Here is a 16,678-nt window from a genome sequence, read left to right on the forward strand (position 1 = left end):
ATTCAACATAGACTTTTTAGAGATTTTAACCATTTTGCATTGTCATATCCTCATCAAAAACATACTTGGAGTTGTGTTTTATTATGTGTTAGTAATCCTTTGTCGAACTCTTCTGCAATCAAAACACTGACCCATAGGTACTCTAGCAAATTTCACAAAGGAGATTTCAAATGTTTTCACCATGGCAGTCCTTAGGGCTCCTAAAGTAAAGTAGTTTAACATCCCGAACAAAGCTTATTAAGGAATCTTGCAGAACATATTTTCACGAAGAATAAGAATAAAGAATACAGTTGCAGTAAATTGCATTTTATTTTATTTTTTCCTGTAAACACACAGCTTATACCTGGGAAACAGCTTTATAGCTTATGCTGTGAAATCAATCAGAAAGTAGCTTTTTTTGGTAAATTTATGGTAAACTTTCGTTCCTACCAAAACATTAGTTCTGAGTAAAAATAATGAATTGCAGAGTTTAACCATCATAGAGTTAAAGTGTATCATTTGCTTGTGACAAGTCCTGTCAGTTTAACAGAGAGCCCCGGCCGCGCGCGCGCGCACTCACCCGAGCGCTGTCTTGCTCTCTCTCTCTCCCTCGCGCATATTAATCAAAATCAATTGATACGATGGTGTCGGAAAAAAAAAAACCTCTCCAGTGATGAAATGTTTTCTTTGTTGACAATTCTTGTGCGATATCCTAAACTGCCGAATGCTGCTTCGTTCGATTAGTTTCATCTTCCGCTTTTTTCTTTTTCTTTCTCGAGCTGCCATCTCGCTGAATGCTGCAGAGACGCTGTGCGGGAAGCACGTGACATAAAACAAGGCCAGCTATTGGCTATTCGCTACTTCTCCTGCTGTACTGGCTGAGTAAAACTCCGGTGGATCATTACTGCCACACTTTGGTCACCGCAGATTTAAAATATGCACGAAATGAGCCGCTTACGGCAAATAAAAGTTATTTAGCAACTAATCGATGACTAAATTAGTTGACAACTATTTTAATAATCGATTTTAATCGATTAAATCGATTAGTTGTTTCAGCTCTATTAAAAACCCTCCACCTTTCTGGCCACGCCCTCTTCTAATTGCCACCTCACCGGCTTACACCTAAAAATCCACCCAGTGCCTTTTTTAATCCCCATAAATCACAAGCACTGTCTCAGAACAACCAGTTCTCAGATTCGGTGCAATGTGACGTACTTTTGCACAAGCCCCTCTCACGACTGTTGATTGACACTGCAGTTTGAGCATAGACCCGCCCTGAGTGAGCTGGACACAGAGTCCGCCATTGTTTCGACGCTTGAGCAGCTGTAGACAAGAATGTCTCCTAAGCGATTGAGGTGTTTGATTGTTGGATGTAAGAATGAACATCGCAGTCTTCATTCACTCTCGTTGTTACTCGAGGATGGATCAGTACAACAGCTTACAGTCTCCGGAGCGATACTAACTGGTCACGGCAGTAATGAAAGGGAGAGTTGTTTTACGGATATTTCACGAGTTCCTTTGCCCATAAAATCTTTAACCTAATAAGGTTAACGGTTAAGCGTATTTGGCTTGCTGTCCGCAGTGGAGGGGCTCGGGGAAGCAGCTTCAACTCGAGCTAATTTTAAAATTGACATAATATATCACACTTTTTAAAAAAAAAAAATCAAGCTGATGTAGAGCCCTACAGTTACAACATGAAATAATATTTAAACCTGTAACATTTTACATTTTATCTCACAACTGTGAGTTTATATCACAATTCTGAGGGAAAAAAGGTCAACTATGGGAAATAAACTACAATTCTGAGGAAAAAATACAGAATAGCGGGTTTTATATCTTGCAATTCTGATTTTTCTTCTTAGAATTGTGAGGAAAAAAAGTTGGTCTCACTTTATATTAAGTGGCCTTAAGTACTATGTACTTACATTGAAATGAATAATTTGATACAATGTACTTATTGTGTAACTACATGATTTTACATTGTACTTACATTTGAAAAAATCCTGCATGTAATTACAGCTGTAATTAATTTATGTAATTACATTTGTAATTACACAGTTGACCCTTAAACCTACCCAATCCACCACACCTGTCCCCAACCTTACCCGGATCACACCTCAATAGCAGCAAAAGTGTTTTTACAATACAACATGAACACAATAAGTACATTGTACTTAACGCCACTTAATATAAAGTGGGACCAAAAAGTTATGTATCTAAAGTCTCGAAATTTTTTAACAACTCTTTAATTATGTGGCTTCCATAGACTGCTACTGCAGAACTATATAGACATTTAAAGAAAAACAAACTAATGACAAAAACACAACAAAATAACTAAAACTAACTAAAATTGAATAAGTAAAAACAAAAAATAAAAATAACATCTCATTCAAAATATTAAGGAAACCTATATTAGTATGTCAGTGATACTGAATAGTGATACTTTTTTAAAAGTAATATATATATATATATATATATATATATAAACATCAGGATTTAATAGGAACCATTAAGACAACTGTATGACAATGTGTGAGTTTTGTTCTTATATTGCTTTCAGGAAGTGTGTTATTTTCATCACAGGCATGTATCATTGCATGATTTGATTGACAGTGCAGAAATTGTGGCATATCAGATCAGTTATCGTTCTTGAAGTTAGTCAATTAGCATTATGCCTTTCACAGGCTGAATTGTGCGATAGTAGGTGAATTATGCATGTCATGAAGAAAAGTGTCCTCCTCGCTCTCCTGTGGGTTTATGGGATGCATCTTTGATGTGTTTCTTTCAGGCGTCAGGACAAACATCCCATCTGTGTCCCATCTTCCATGACATCCCGAAGGATTCGGCTCTCTCGCTCTAGATCTTGTAAATGGAGAAAAAGAGAGAGAGAATACTGTGAAATACATGAAAATAATTTAGACCATTTCATCTCATGTAAAACCGGTACCTTGCGCTTAATACATCCACATAGAAATGTAGTTTCAGCTGAAAAAGGATGATTTATGGAAATTCACAGCTCAAATATCAATCATTTTTGCTGTAGAATTCAGGGATTTCTTCAATATATGTTTTAAAGATACATCAGATGTATAAGTGGAGATTACAGTTTTAACATAAACATGCAGGGTACTTGATTAATCTGAAGTTGTGGTTGCTTGATATATCTTTCTAACACAAAAACTACATTTGAACCATAAAAACCTTTTGTGCATTTCAGCATGTTATTAAAAAACCCATTACATTTAGCAATGCCCTGAAAAGCTTCATTTATATCCTCTCATCACAATGTTTTGCGTTGCGCCCTTAACACGCACTTCACTTACGTTGCCCCGTGGAATTTAACCCTGATGGAAACATCCATTGAATTTGAATTAATCATACGCTTTCAAAACTGCTATTTAGTTCTGCATTTTTTATTTCATTTATCTGTGTCTCCCAACTCATTACCAAAGCTTAAAGATTACAGTTTTCATCTGACGTGACAAAACAATGACTTTGGCTGATGCATTCATGGTTTTGTAGGAACAAATTAAAATGTTTTCATTAAATAAAAATTATGTTAAAATATGTGGCATTGAAATATTTGGATGTTTTGTGATTTGAGGTATTTGCTAATATAAGTGGGCAAATGTGTGTGTTTCTAGGTTTATCCAGACTGATCTGAGCATGTGTTGGTACATGGTGTGTGTCACAACATTTTGGAGCAGATGCATCTGAGAAGAAGAAAGACGGTGAGTGTGAAGTCGCCCAGGGCAGGTTGTCTCTTGAGATTTATTTTTGGGTGTGTCAAGGATGTTAGAAGGTGTGTGTGTGTGTGTGTGTGTGTGTGTGTGTGTGTGTGTGTGTGTGTGTGTGTGTGTGTGTGTGTGTGTGTGTGTGTGTTTGTGTGTATTTGTGTGTGTTCCTGGTCTTCATATATATCCAAAACACACTTCATACTACCTGGCATACTTTTTCACTCACTTAATTGGTGTTCAGTGATTAATGCCTTCTATTTTAGGGATATTAAACAGGCAGTTTACATATAGTGCTCTTAAACAATTAAGGTTCCAAAAAGGGTTTTCACAGAGATTCCAAAAAAGAAAAAAAAAAATCTTAATGTGAAGAACATTCTTAAATTCCAAAGACCCTTTTTCACTATAAAGAACCTTTTGTGGAATGGAAAGATTCTAAGGATGTTAGGGTATGCAATTTTGTAGAGGCTAGCAATAGCAAGCTAGCTTTGAAAGCAAAAGATCCCGCGCTCCCTACAGAGCGTCTCCAAAGCCACTCCTCCTTCAAAACACATGAACACACACAGCCAGAGCAGAGTCTGCAAAGCGTCACGAGAGACGGCGTTAAAATTACTTCATGTCTCAAAGCACATAACATTAAGTCAAGTCAAGTCAAGTATATTTGTATAGCGCTTTTCACAATACAGATTGTATCAAAGCAGCTTCACAGTATTAAATCAAAATAACACAACAAGGTTTGTTTCTAGTGGAAAAAACGTCCACGTTTGGTAAGGCTGATCAATAGTATTATTGATTGATTAAATTAAATTAAATATCCCCACCTGAGCAAGCCAAAGGCAACAGTGGCAAGGAACCGAAAAACTCCATCAAGTGACCCAATGGTGAGCTGAAACTCCATCAGGTGACCTAATGGAGAAAAAAAAAAACCTTGGGAGAACCCAGGCTCAGTCGGGGGCCAGTTCTCCTCTGGCATTTATGAACTAGAGGCCGGATTGTAGTTTGAACTGTAAGATTAAGAATATTATATGAATGCCTGGCTGAAGAGATGCGTCTTTAATCTAGTTTTAAACTGGGAGAGCGAGTCTGAGCAACGAACAGTATCAGGAAGGCTATTCCAGAGTTTTGGAGCTAAATGTAAAAATGATCTCCCTCCCTTGGTTGATCTGGATATCCTAGGTATGACCAAAAGCCTCGAATTTAGTGATCTTAAAGAGCGCGATGGATTATAGGGCGATAGAAGATCCGTTAAATAGACTGAAGCTAAGCCGTTTAGGGCTTTATAAGTCAGTAGCAATACCTTGTAGAAACAGATAGCATATTACGTAGCTTAGAAATGTTTCTAAGGTGGAAAAAGGCTGTTTTTGTAACACATGAAATATGATTTTCAAAAGACAGGTTGCAGTCTAGTATAACACCCAGGTCTTTTACTGTAGAGGATAAAGTAACAGGACATCCTACTAAATTAAAGTTGTATTGTGACAGTTTTTTGGGGCGTTTTTTTTAACCGATAAGTATTACATCTGTCTTGTCTGGATTTAATAAAAGAAAATTACGCGTCATCCAATCTTTTATATCTTTAACACACTCTGTCAATTTGGATAATTTAGCGTTTTCATCCGGCCGTGATGAAATATATATTTGAGTGTCATCAGCATAACAATGGAAACTAATTCCATGTTTCCTTATATTATTTCCAACTGGCATCATATATATTGAGAATAATAGAGGGCCCAACACAGATCCTTGCGGCACTCCATAGTTTACTGAAGTTATAATCACATTGCAATAATAATGAACGTAAACAACTTCGAGGGTTCTGCTTTGTAACACCTGACTGTTGCAGGATCAATTTGGCATTCATAGTGTTGACATAGAAATGCAAAAATCCAAGTCTGAGGACGTGAACAGCTCCGGGTAGAACGCCACAGGTTTCCATCTCTCTTAATTACGGTTATGAACATGGTATGAGCTCATTGTTTTGGTTCAGGAGGAACTGTAAAAGGTTTCTGATGTTTGTTTGTGGCACTCAGTGACTGATGTCTGTCTACAACTCTGCATAGCATAAAACACACTGATGACGTGTGATGTCTGAGAGCAGATGCGTGGCGGAGGTATTGAAATATATATGTTGACAGGCAGGTAGAACATCCTATCATTTCATTCGGTCCGAAATTGTTTGGTCCTGAGACTTCCACAGAACATATGTACATATGCACTTCTATTATTGATTTCTATCAGGATGTGAAGAGAATTTTAACCAGTAGAACAAAAACTGTTTATAAAATAATTACTGTACCTTTAAAAGTACTTCATGTCAGCATCAATGCCAATAAAGAACATTTGTTTTTAAGAGTGTACTGATATTAAACTAGTTTAATAGCCAATGAGTGTGTGAGAGATACTGTAGCTAATGCATAAACTGCACAGCCAATAAAAGAAAAAGCAAGGCAGTGAACGGCGGCGACAGGAAGCAGAGATTAAAACAACACCTGGGACAAACAAATCACACTCCTGCCAAACCGAACACTCAGCAGCCAGTCCACATTACTGTCCGGCGCTCACCACGAACGCTGGGCTTTAGACGTGTGAACACTGTCACGCAGTCACAGAGCATTAGCGCTGAGGCCACCACCGCTCAGGTCAGAGAGCATAAATCGTAGGGTCACCCTGAGGTCAACCAACAGGAAACACCAAACGCCATCGTGGCGTGAGCCAATCAATGCGACTGTATAATCAGCAGTGACAGAAACATGCTGATATATTGACTCTGAAGGACAAATGTACGGTGGGATTTTCAGTTGATTGATAGAGAGCTGCTATCAAGATGGTTTATTCACATACAGAACCTACACTGTAAAAAAGAAGTTGCTGCCTTACATTAAGTACAGCAAACTTGGATGTTTATGTCATTTCAACTTAAATTACATTAAACTGACTTTAAAAAAAGAGTTGAATCTTGAAACTTGTAAAAAAAAGTTGAAAGTTGCTTAACTTATTTGGATGAGTTAAAGCAATGTAAAAACAAATATAGTCATAACTTATTGATCATATAATTTTTTACAGTGTACCATTTAAATAAAGTGATCCAACAATTAATTTATTGAATTGCAATTCATGAAAATTTAATCTCAGAAAATAACATTAAAGAATTGTGAAACTATATGCAAGTTAAAAAAAATATAGGCCTATATATTTTTTAATTAAAAACATGTTTATATTAATATAAAGAATTCACAGATTTGCAGTTCAATAAAATCACTGTCATGCAGAGTCAGTAGATCAGCAATTGTCTGTCACTATTAACAATAAAAAATATTGTAATAAAGTTTGTATTGTCTCTTCTGAGAGTCTTATTTGCTGTCAAAACTGCACTGGCTCCCTATTAAACATCGCATAAATTTTAAAATATTGCTGATTACTTACAAAGCACTGAATGGTTTAGCTCCGCAGTACTTGAGCGAGCTCTTAACGCATTATAGTCCGTCACGTCTATTACGATCTCAAAATTCCGGCCAGTTGATTATACCTAGAATATCAAAATCGACTGCTGGCGGTAGATCCTTTTCCTATTTAGCACCAAAACTCTGGAACAGTCTTCCTACCATTGTCCGGGAAGCAGACACACTCTGTCAGTTCAAAGCCAGATTAAAGACACATCTCTTTGACCTAGCTTTCACATAATACATTATAGACTTCTATAATTTAATGTTATGCTGCATAGATTAGGTCAGCCGGAACCGGGAACACTTCCCAAAAATCCTGATGTACTCGTTACATCACGAGAAGAATGGCATCTACGCTAATTTTAGTGTCTGTGTTTATCCCAAGGTTTTTCCTGCAGCCTGCCGGATCCAGGCCGTATCCAGATCTGACGAAGGACCTTCACCTGGACCGATGACAACGCAGTGCTGAAGTGCCAACTAGTCTCTCCCTATGGAGGATCCCACTACCACTCTACAGATAAGGTGTTGTCGGGAAAATTCGTCTTGCGGTCCTACCCCAAAGCAACAAATAAAATAAAATTCCTTATCAAAATTTATAAGGAAAGACAAGTATTTTGTTTAGGCTTGGCTTGTAGGGAATTCCAAACCTGCGTATATTCTTACGCACATAACTATAGAACCCATTCTAAATGCGCATGTGACCGCCATCAGCGTTTCTCACAGGTTCGCGTTTAAAGTCTGTGTAGAGAGAATGGTGTCGTCTTAGCGGCCCCTAATTTAATAACAAATGATCATTGCGACGGAACCAAATCAATTAAAACTAACTTTAGATGGAAATAACTTAACTCTGCTGTAAAGCCGAAACAATCTCTGTTACCTTAAATTATACGCTTATCTCTGTAAAGCTGCTTTGAGACAATCTACATTGTTAAAAGCGCTATATAAATGAAGATGACTTGACTTGACTTGACTCTCTTTAAATTGCAAAAAGTGTGTATTTTGTGCATATGTAAACTTGGATATTACTCATCAAGACTGATATTCTGAAGCCTATTGGCTGAAAGAAACAAAAACCAGGAGGCAAAAAAAAATCAGTTCTAAAGCTAACAGTCTCAGTCTAATCCAATCCAGAGAGAACTCAAGGATCCACCGTCACATTTGTCCCTGTGGAAGATCAGGCCAAACTCTCATCTAATTATGTACTGAATTATTTACTGCGGTATCTGCTTTAGCAGCGAGGCTGATGCTGACAGACGGGGCCAAGATATCAAATCAATGATAGATGGCATGCTAGAACTCTTCTTTACTTGTGCACATTGATGGGTGAACAGTTCAGACAACGCTGACTCAATCATTCGTTCATTCCATATCCACCTTATTTTTCATGCGCCATTTATAAACTGAATGTGTCTGGCTTCCGGTGTCATTCGCTTTAGTTATTTTTAGCTGCACAAAACAGCTTATTATGCTGCTAGATATTGCAAACTGGTACATCCGCATTGCAAAATAAGGTGAAAATAGCGAATGAGTGAACATTCTATTTTATTTTATAGTTATTTGTAGCATATGTTATTTTTTTGAGAAAGCTGTTTTCTTGTCCAAGCTGACCCGATTTGGGGTCTGACATCCATCAACCCCCTGCAGAGTTTGGAGGTCTCTTGGTTTCTGTTGAGATGTGTGGAGGGCTGATATGATTGGTAGAGAAGAGAGAGAAGACTATGATTGGATCAGAGGAAAACAGGACGTCTACAGGACACTGCCATTAGATTATAATTGTACCTGACACCTGGCGCACTCAGCATTTATGACTAATAATGCATGCATGCATTCAAATTAGCTCATTTACGCACATATATTCTCATATTCTCTCTCTAGGGCTGTAGATGGTATCAGACACTGTTTGCCCCACATTAGATGGATTACCTGTCAGTGATGAGATGCGGTTTGAAGATACACATGCACATCCACATGCCCACGAGGCATTCAGTACTGAGTTGAGCCTTTTAAATTTTAAAGAAGAATTCAAATGTATATGCTGTTCAAAAGTTTTAAGTCGGAAATATTTTTTAATGTTTAGAAATGACTCTCTTCTGCTCACCGAGGCTTCATTTATTTGATAAAAAAATACAGTAAAATTTTTTAATATTATTACAACTTGAAATAGCCATTTTCTATTGTAATATATTTTAAGGTGTAATTTATTTCTGTGATCAAAGCTGTATTTTCAGCATCATTACTCCAGTCTTCAGTGACACATGATCCTTCAGAAATCATTCCAATATGATGATTTGATGCTCAAGAAACATTTTTTTTTTTTCATTATTATTATAAATGTTGAAATCAGTTGTGCTGCTTCATATTTTTGTGGAAACCATGATACATTTTTTCAGGGTGCTTTGTTGAATATCAAGTTCAAATAGAGTAGCATTTATTTGAAATAGAAATCTTTTGTAACAGCTCTAATTTACCACACATTTGAATGCCTGTTTTAAAAAAGGGTTTCTAAAAACAATTCAATGGACATTTGGTGTCGCTCCAAGGCAAATTCAATAACTGTTTTATGACTGTGTTAATTGTGTTGACAGTGTTATTGACAATGACATAATTAGTCTAAATTAATGATGAGTAATTATGGCAAAACTCCTCTGTCGTGACTGTGTTGTGTTTGTGTTAATATCAATTCAGTAGATTCCTCTTCCTGTCATTCCAATTCAAATTCGATTCAAATTCCAGCAAATTAAAGGTGCAATAAGTGATTTCTGAGAAATGCTGTTGAAAGTGGATCAGACAAGCAGCACAACACACTTGTAGCCAATCAGCAGTAGGGGGCGTGCCCACTCATGATGGGGAGGAGAGAGAGTGAGCCAATCAGCAATAGGGGCGTGCCCACTCATGATGGGGAGGAGAGAGAGTGAGCCAATCAGCAGTAGGGGGCGTGTCCACTCATGATGGAGGAGGAGAGTGAGCCAATCAAAAGAAGGGGGTGTGTCCACTCATGGAGGAGGAGAGAGTGAGCCAATTAGCAGTAGGGGGTGTATCCACTCATGATGGAGGAGAGAGAGTGAGCCAATCAAAAGTAGGGGGTGTGTCCATTCATGGAGGAGGAGAGAGAGTAAGCCAATCAAAAGTATGGGGCGTGTCCACGCATGATGCAGGGAGACAGAGTGAGTAAGAGGGAGATTTGAAGAAAGACTGTAGAAAGAGCGATGGCTGAGAGACATTACAAAAGAGAAAAGCTCAGAGGAATATCACTGGGAAAAGAAGGGTTATGATCTGGCAAGAGCTTTAGGACCCACGTTAATATTACAAAAGCTTTCCAGCTTTGGAGAGACAGAAGCGGTAGGCCTGAATACGGACGCCGAGGTTGCGTTGTTTCTGCTCCATACGTGAGTAACATTGTTTTTTCTGTGTTTCACAGAATCAATATATGCTGTTGTTGTAATGTTAGCCATAGTAACAGGACACTCTGAGTGTCATTGTTTGTCTGGAGCTGCTGGCGACTAACAGCGAACTCTTGCTTGTATTTACTCTTACTGTATGTTCATTGTTTGTTCTTCCTTGTTGTTCACTCATCACCTCCATTTTACTTTTCACAAATTTTGCATTTCGTGATCGTGCATTTTAGGGGCAGAGCAATGAAGGGAGGGGTGTGTTTGTTTGGGTTGTTTTCAAATATCAACAGTGTTTCTCACAAATCACTTAACTGAAACTAAGGAACACAGATTGAACAGATACACACAGACGTCATATACTGTACATAAACGCATGTGTGTCATGTTCAGGCTGCGCGCCTTCAGTCAAATAAACAGTAGCTTTGCCTTTCTCCATCTCTCTTTCCAGGGCTTCTCAGGAGATTGTCAAAGCGCTCAGTAATGGACCTTTGGGGAGGTGCTAATCTGATGGACAGCATGAAGTGTGAAAAACATCCAGAGAGCATTTCACTCAGCCATCTCTTCAAAAGAACTTCATTTCTCTCTCGTTCTCTTTCTGCTTCTTTACTATAGATGACCTTGCACTTTGAAAGAGATGCACAAGAAATCCCCAGTGGTAAAAAAGGGGAGTTTATGAACAGATCGTTTTTCTTTAAAGGTGTGTAAATTAAAATAGGTTCTTATGGTCTGTTAATGTGGATAGATAACTATAAGTCATTCGTAGGTTGATGCCCCCAGTAGTTTAAGTGCTATATGACTCTGTGGCACTATCAAAACACAATGTATTTGTTAGAGTATTACAACTAGAACATTTTTTTCCATTATTTTGAAACCTCTCATCATTCATTGTGCTTACACACTTCACCTAAAGTTGGATGTGAAGATAATATTGAAAGAAATTATCTCAACCCCCATCCCATAATGATTGTGAATAAAACCCAAGAGACACTTCTATGGAGAAAAGGCTTCAGGTGTTTGGCTCCAGACAGTATTCAGTGTCTAATAAGCCCACAGGCTGTGATATCACAAGTCAACGACTGCAAAAGTGGCACCTCAGTTTGACCTGAAGGACTTTTGCAATAAAAAAAAAATAATTAAAAGCAAATAGGGAAAAGAAAAAGAAAAGCTAATCATAATTAATAGAAAACATAAAAAAAATAAAATAAATAATACATATGATGGGCTGCAAACCCAAGCGTTTGATGGTTGCCACTGGGTGTTGCTATATTGGTTGCAGTGTTCTGAGTGTTTTTTTAGGGTGTTCTGGGTGCTTTCTTACTGGCCCAAGTCAAAAGTGATGATGTTCTGGTCCCTACAAGAGACACCTCCTTCAATAGGATTTTGCAATGCAGTTACTTAGACATATTAAGCGGAATATTAAGCCTCATATCAGACTTTATTGTTGAATGACAAAATAACCTTATAAAACTCATACACTACACATACATAGTGCATTAATGCATAGTGCGTCATTTGGGATGCACTATAGAGTGCAGCAGTTGGGTTCTTTTTGAACACCATTCAATTTCTCCATAGGGAAATTGATTTTTAACAATAACTTAAAACCTTTAAAGACAGACCTACTGTGAACTGAGGTTGTTTTTCGATAGTTTTTGCTTCTGTTGTAGCAAATTTCGTGAAAAACTACATTACCCATGATGCTGTACACTGTAAAAAGTGAATAGTTGGATCAACTTAAAATTACTTCAATTGGTAACACCTAAATAAATTAAGTTTTCTCAACTTAAATTATCATGAAAAATGTGATAATTTAAGTTGAGAAAACTTAATTTATTTAGGTGTTACCAATTGAAGTAATTTTTTTAAGTTGATCCAACTATTCACTTTTTACAGTGTACAGAAAATTCCACCAATCAGAGTGTCAAAGCATCAAGCCCAAAAGATCTCGTAAGCTCCACCCACTCCAATGAAGAACCGCAAAAAACATAATCGAGTCGGTCTCTATATGCTCTCAAAATAATATATCCATATTTTGCAATAAACTTAAAATTGTTTGTGTATATATGTGTATAGATAGATAGATAGATAGATAATCAAATCAAGGTTTATAAATGTGTAGTTTTATATTCTTCATCGTTTTTAATTCGATTATGCGCGCAATGCTTCATGGGATTGTAGTTCTTTCCCTCGCTAAAGACGTTAAGTACACAGTCTTGAACCTTTGTATTTTTGTCAATGTTTTAAAAACTTTTTTTGGTGCTCAAAATCAAAGTTTGTAGTGTTATGATTCAGCTCATGAGATGGCGTGGTTTATAGCTTACAACGCTTTAACAAAGACTTTTTTTGAAAAATCCCTATGAAGAAATTGGTGGAAAAAATACTTCCGGGAACCAACTCCGCTGAAAAAGTGAACTGTTGCACTCTAGATAGCCTACCTTAAAGGGTTCCATGGGATCATTTTATGGATTTATTTTAATTAATTTAGTTTTAATCCATTAATTCTGATTAATTTGTAGTCTATAAATTAAAAAGATTGTAAACATGCTTTATCAATATAATAAAAAACAACCCATTATGCCTGAAATTATTATGCAATCATTTAAGACATTTCTCTTTATATAGAACCATTTTAGAGGTTCTTTTAACGTTGAGTTAAATTCCACTGAACGTTTTTTTTTCACATGCGTAGCCTATAGGCTACATTCCAGTTAATAGGCCTACAAAGGAGTTTTCATCTGTAAGCAAAGATTTCAGCCAGTATAGATGTGAACTGTTGAAGGTCTAGCTGTCCCGGGTCAGAAGATGTGCTCCCTCAAACGCGCACTGACATCTCACTTCGCAAGAGTCAGCAGAGGCTTTTAAGATCCTCCCAGACCCGTCACACTGCTCTGCCTTCACTTAATGGAGTGCTTTTCTTCAAAGCATCTGCCTCTCTCTATCTCTATTTCATTACCAGCCCCCGGGTCGCTCTCTCTTAGCCAAAACGTCACACACTGGATTTAATCGCAACACGACTGTGATCTCGTGTCTTTGTCTCTTAAAATCATGCCTCGATTTTAAGAGGGCGAACATGTAGTTTTTCTTTCATGTCCGCTTGAACCACCTCACCTGCCCTTTGTGCGTCAGTCTCACATGAGTCTGTATTTACTGAAAATTACATTTCATGGGCACTTTGCAATAAAATGCATGAATAATTCAATAAGCTTATGTGGCTCATTTATGTGGAAATCAAAAGCCACTCTATTTATTTTCTTAATACTAATGTCTGGTCACGTTGGGCATCATAACCTCTATGTTAAAGGGGCATTAAACTTTATTAGACAGCAATATGCTTCTGCAAACAAGTTGACATCAGTAGCTAGCGTATATGAAGATTCTGGCAAGGTTCTCTCAAAGTTATGAATAAACCTTCTTCCAGTAACATTAATAGAACTTTCATTCAGTTTTCTGGTCTTCGATAATGTTTCCAAAATGTTAGCATTATACGTTATTTATAGAGGCCTAACGTTTTATAACATTCATGGAATGCTTTCCCCCCTGACACATTTCAGTTGGACGTTCATCTACATTTTTTAAATGTTACTATCCTACTTGTTCCAGAACATTTAAAAGAAATGTTCCCATAATGTTTGCAAAATTATAAAATTGAATGTTCCTTTAACATTCAGAAAAAAGCGTTTAAAAACATTTAAAAGAACTGGACCTTTTGAACGTTTAGAAAAAAAAAAAAAAACGTTTTAATAACTTTATCGGAACGTAAGCCAAAATGTCTGATGTTAGCTGGGTGTCTGAAATGAACTTTTTTTGAGGTCTCACACAATCAAATCGATCGGTTCTGGTTCTATCCGTCCGGATCATCCAGGTGAACAGGTCTAATGTCGTGACCCCGGGTTCACCTGTCCTGACCAGGTAAGCGGGAGGATTCGCTATGCATCCCCGCGCAAAGATGACCTGACACCGCGGGCTGCATTTGCCACTTCTCACATAAGCGATCTAAAAACGCAGTGCTATTTTTGTTGATGTTAATTTGCTCCGTGTTAGGGCCGCGGTTCACGGCTCGGTCAGCCTTCCCTGATACTATACTCCCGTTTGTTGCTGTAAAGGTTCCCCTGTCTCATCGCGTTAGCGTCGAGGCGCCCGTGAACTGTGAATGCACCGCGCGCGGGGAGATGAAGCTCTGCAGCTCGTGGTCCTACATTCCGCTCGGTTCCTGGCAGAGGACAAGCTCTAAGTAACACATTTATAATTAACATTAAAAATATAAAGGCAAATGTATACAAAACGAACAAATAAACTACACTCGTTCATTTGAGGAATGTTTCTATTATAAAAACAAAGCAAAATCAAGTCTAAATAAATATTAGCTATATTATTACAACACATATTCCTCTTAAAAAGGACATTCAAAACAGGAATAAAAAGAAAATAAACATTAAAATCACCTTTTCTACGCTCACTTATATATATATATAGCCTAGCCTATATCAAACACTGTTTATAAAGAAGAAACACTATAATATTACTGCTAGTCTTTACCTTGTTTTCGTCCAGCTTCGCGTGTGTCCTGTGATTCTGTGAGAAGCGACTGGACACTTTCTGGAAACTCAAACCCCTCAGCCAGTCTATAAAATCTCCTCTTTTTCTACATCTCAGATGCTATGAATAATTAATAAGCGGACAACGGAATTAGAAGATATTTTAACGGAATCCTTTTTTAGATTTAAATAAGAAAAAAACTATCCAGAATATCGCCTTAAAAATAGACTCATAAAAGTATCCCGTTGTGGATTTGCACAATTTGAATTTTACTTTTCATTAACTCAGTTTAATAAATAATGAATGAGCATATTTTGCTTACGAAAGGCACCTTATTTTATAAAAAAAAAAAAAAAAAAAAAAAAAACTGTAGCGGCTATTCACACTTTCAAATAAATGTCCAAACGTAACATTGGAAATCAAGCTATTTGATTTGTTAGTGTGCGTAAGAAACAAGCAATACAATGTATTTATGTTTTCAAATAAGTTTTCAGAACTTTTCTGATCTTCATTTTAACAATTTTAACTCTTTAAAAATAAATGATGAAATAAATACTAAATAAATGACAACCAAGTTGTCACGTTGTCCACGCGTAAACTCTTAGTCTTTTTTTTGGAAACATAAGTTAAGATCTATCAAAAACAATGACCGTCACGCATTGTTCTGCATATTGGCAGTAAAACTAACAAAGTATTACCATTTTTGTAGAATGAGAACATTAATTAGCATATAACCAATGTGAGTGAAACTCAAATAATGCAACGCAAAGTTTGTCAAACGGAGGACAGGTGCGTAGCCTATACGCCGGTGTCAGTCAGGACGCATTAACAGCAGAAATTCAAGCTGAGTCTATTGCGGGTTTCTATGGCAACAGCAGCAGAAGCTCGGGTACATGTGATGCGATGTGAACTATTCACCCTGAGAGAAAATTGCAGTAATGGATAGGGCATCTTTGTGTGCGCATCTTTCGTATTTACATCGGATCAGTCCTGTTCAGACGCACTGACACGATGGTCAGTTTGGCTGTCGGCAAACAAAATGTTTGCCCAAATCATTACTGAAACGACCATGCAATTGCCATTTTTGCGTTGAATAGGCTATAACATTTGCCTGACTGAAGACCAAGCGCACATATGCACATTTAAATATTAGCCTATCTTAAAAAAAAAAAACTATTAAAGATAAAAGACTGCATGCATTTGAATGTTACATTTAAAAACGTGCTCCAGCTCCTTAACTCAATTTGGTCCGTGTCTGCCTGTTCTGTCTCTGTGTAATTAGTCCGTTTTCACTGAGTGCATGTGTTGTGAAATCACTCATAAAATCCACCGCGCAGCGGGCACTGCCAGGAGACATTTTGTGCCATGGTCGAGCTCCACTGGCCAGGCGGGCACACGTGAAACCACTGCCACTGATACATCAAAACAAAAGCAATCTGAGCAGACGTCCCGGAGAAGCCCCGTCACCGGCCTCCACAGAGCCAATGAGTTCCCACTGCAACTCTATTCTTCCCTTCCACCTCAGGCACATTTGCTTTGCTTCTTCGCTGTCCTGAATCTACCATTCCGCTGTAAGTCTCATGCAATTTTAATG

Source organism: Scardinius erythrophthalmus, assembly GCF_964197995.2.
Source record: "Scardinius erythrophthalmus genome assembly, chromosome: 2".
Lineage (NCBI taxonomy): Eukaryota > Metazoa > Chordata > Actinopteri > Cypriniformes > Leuciscidae > Scardinius > Scardinius erythrophthalmus.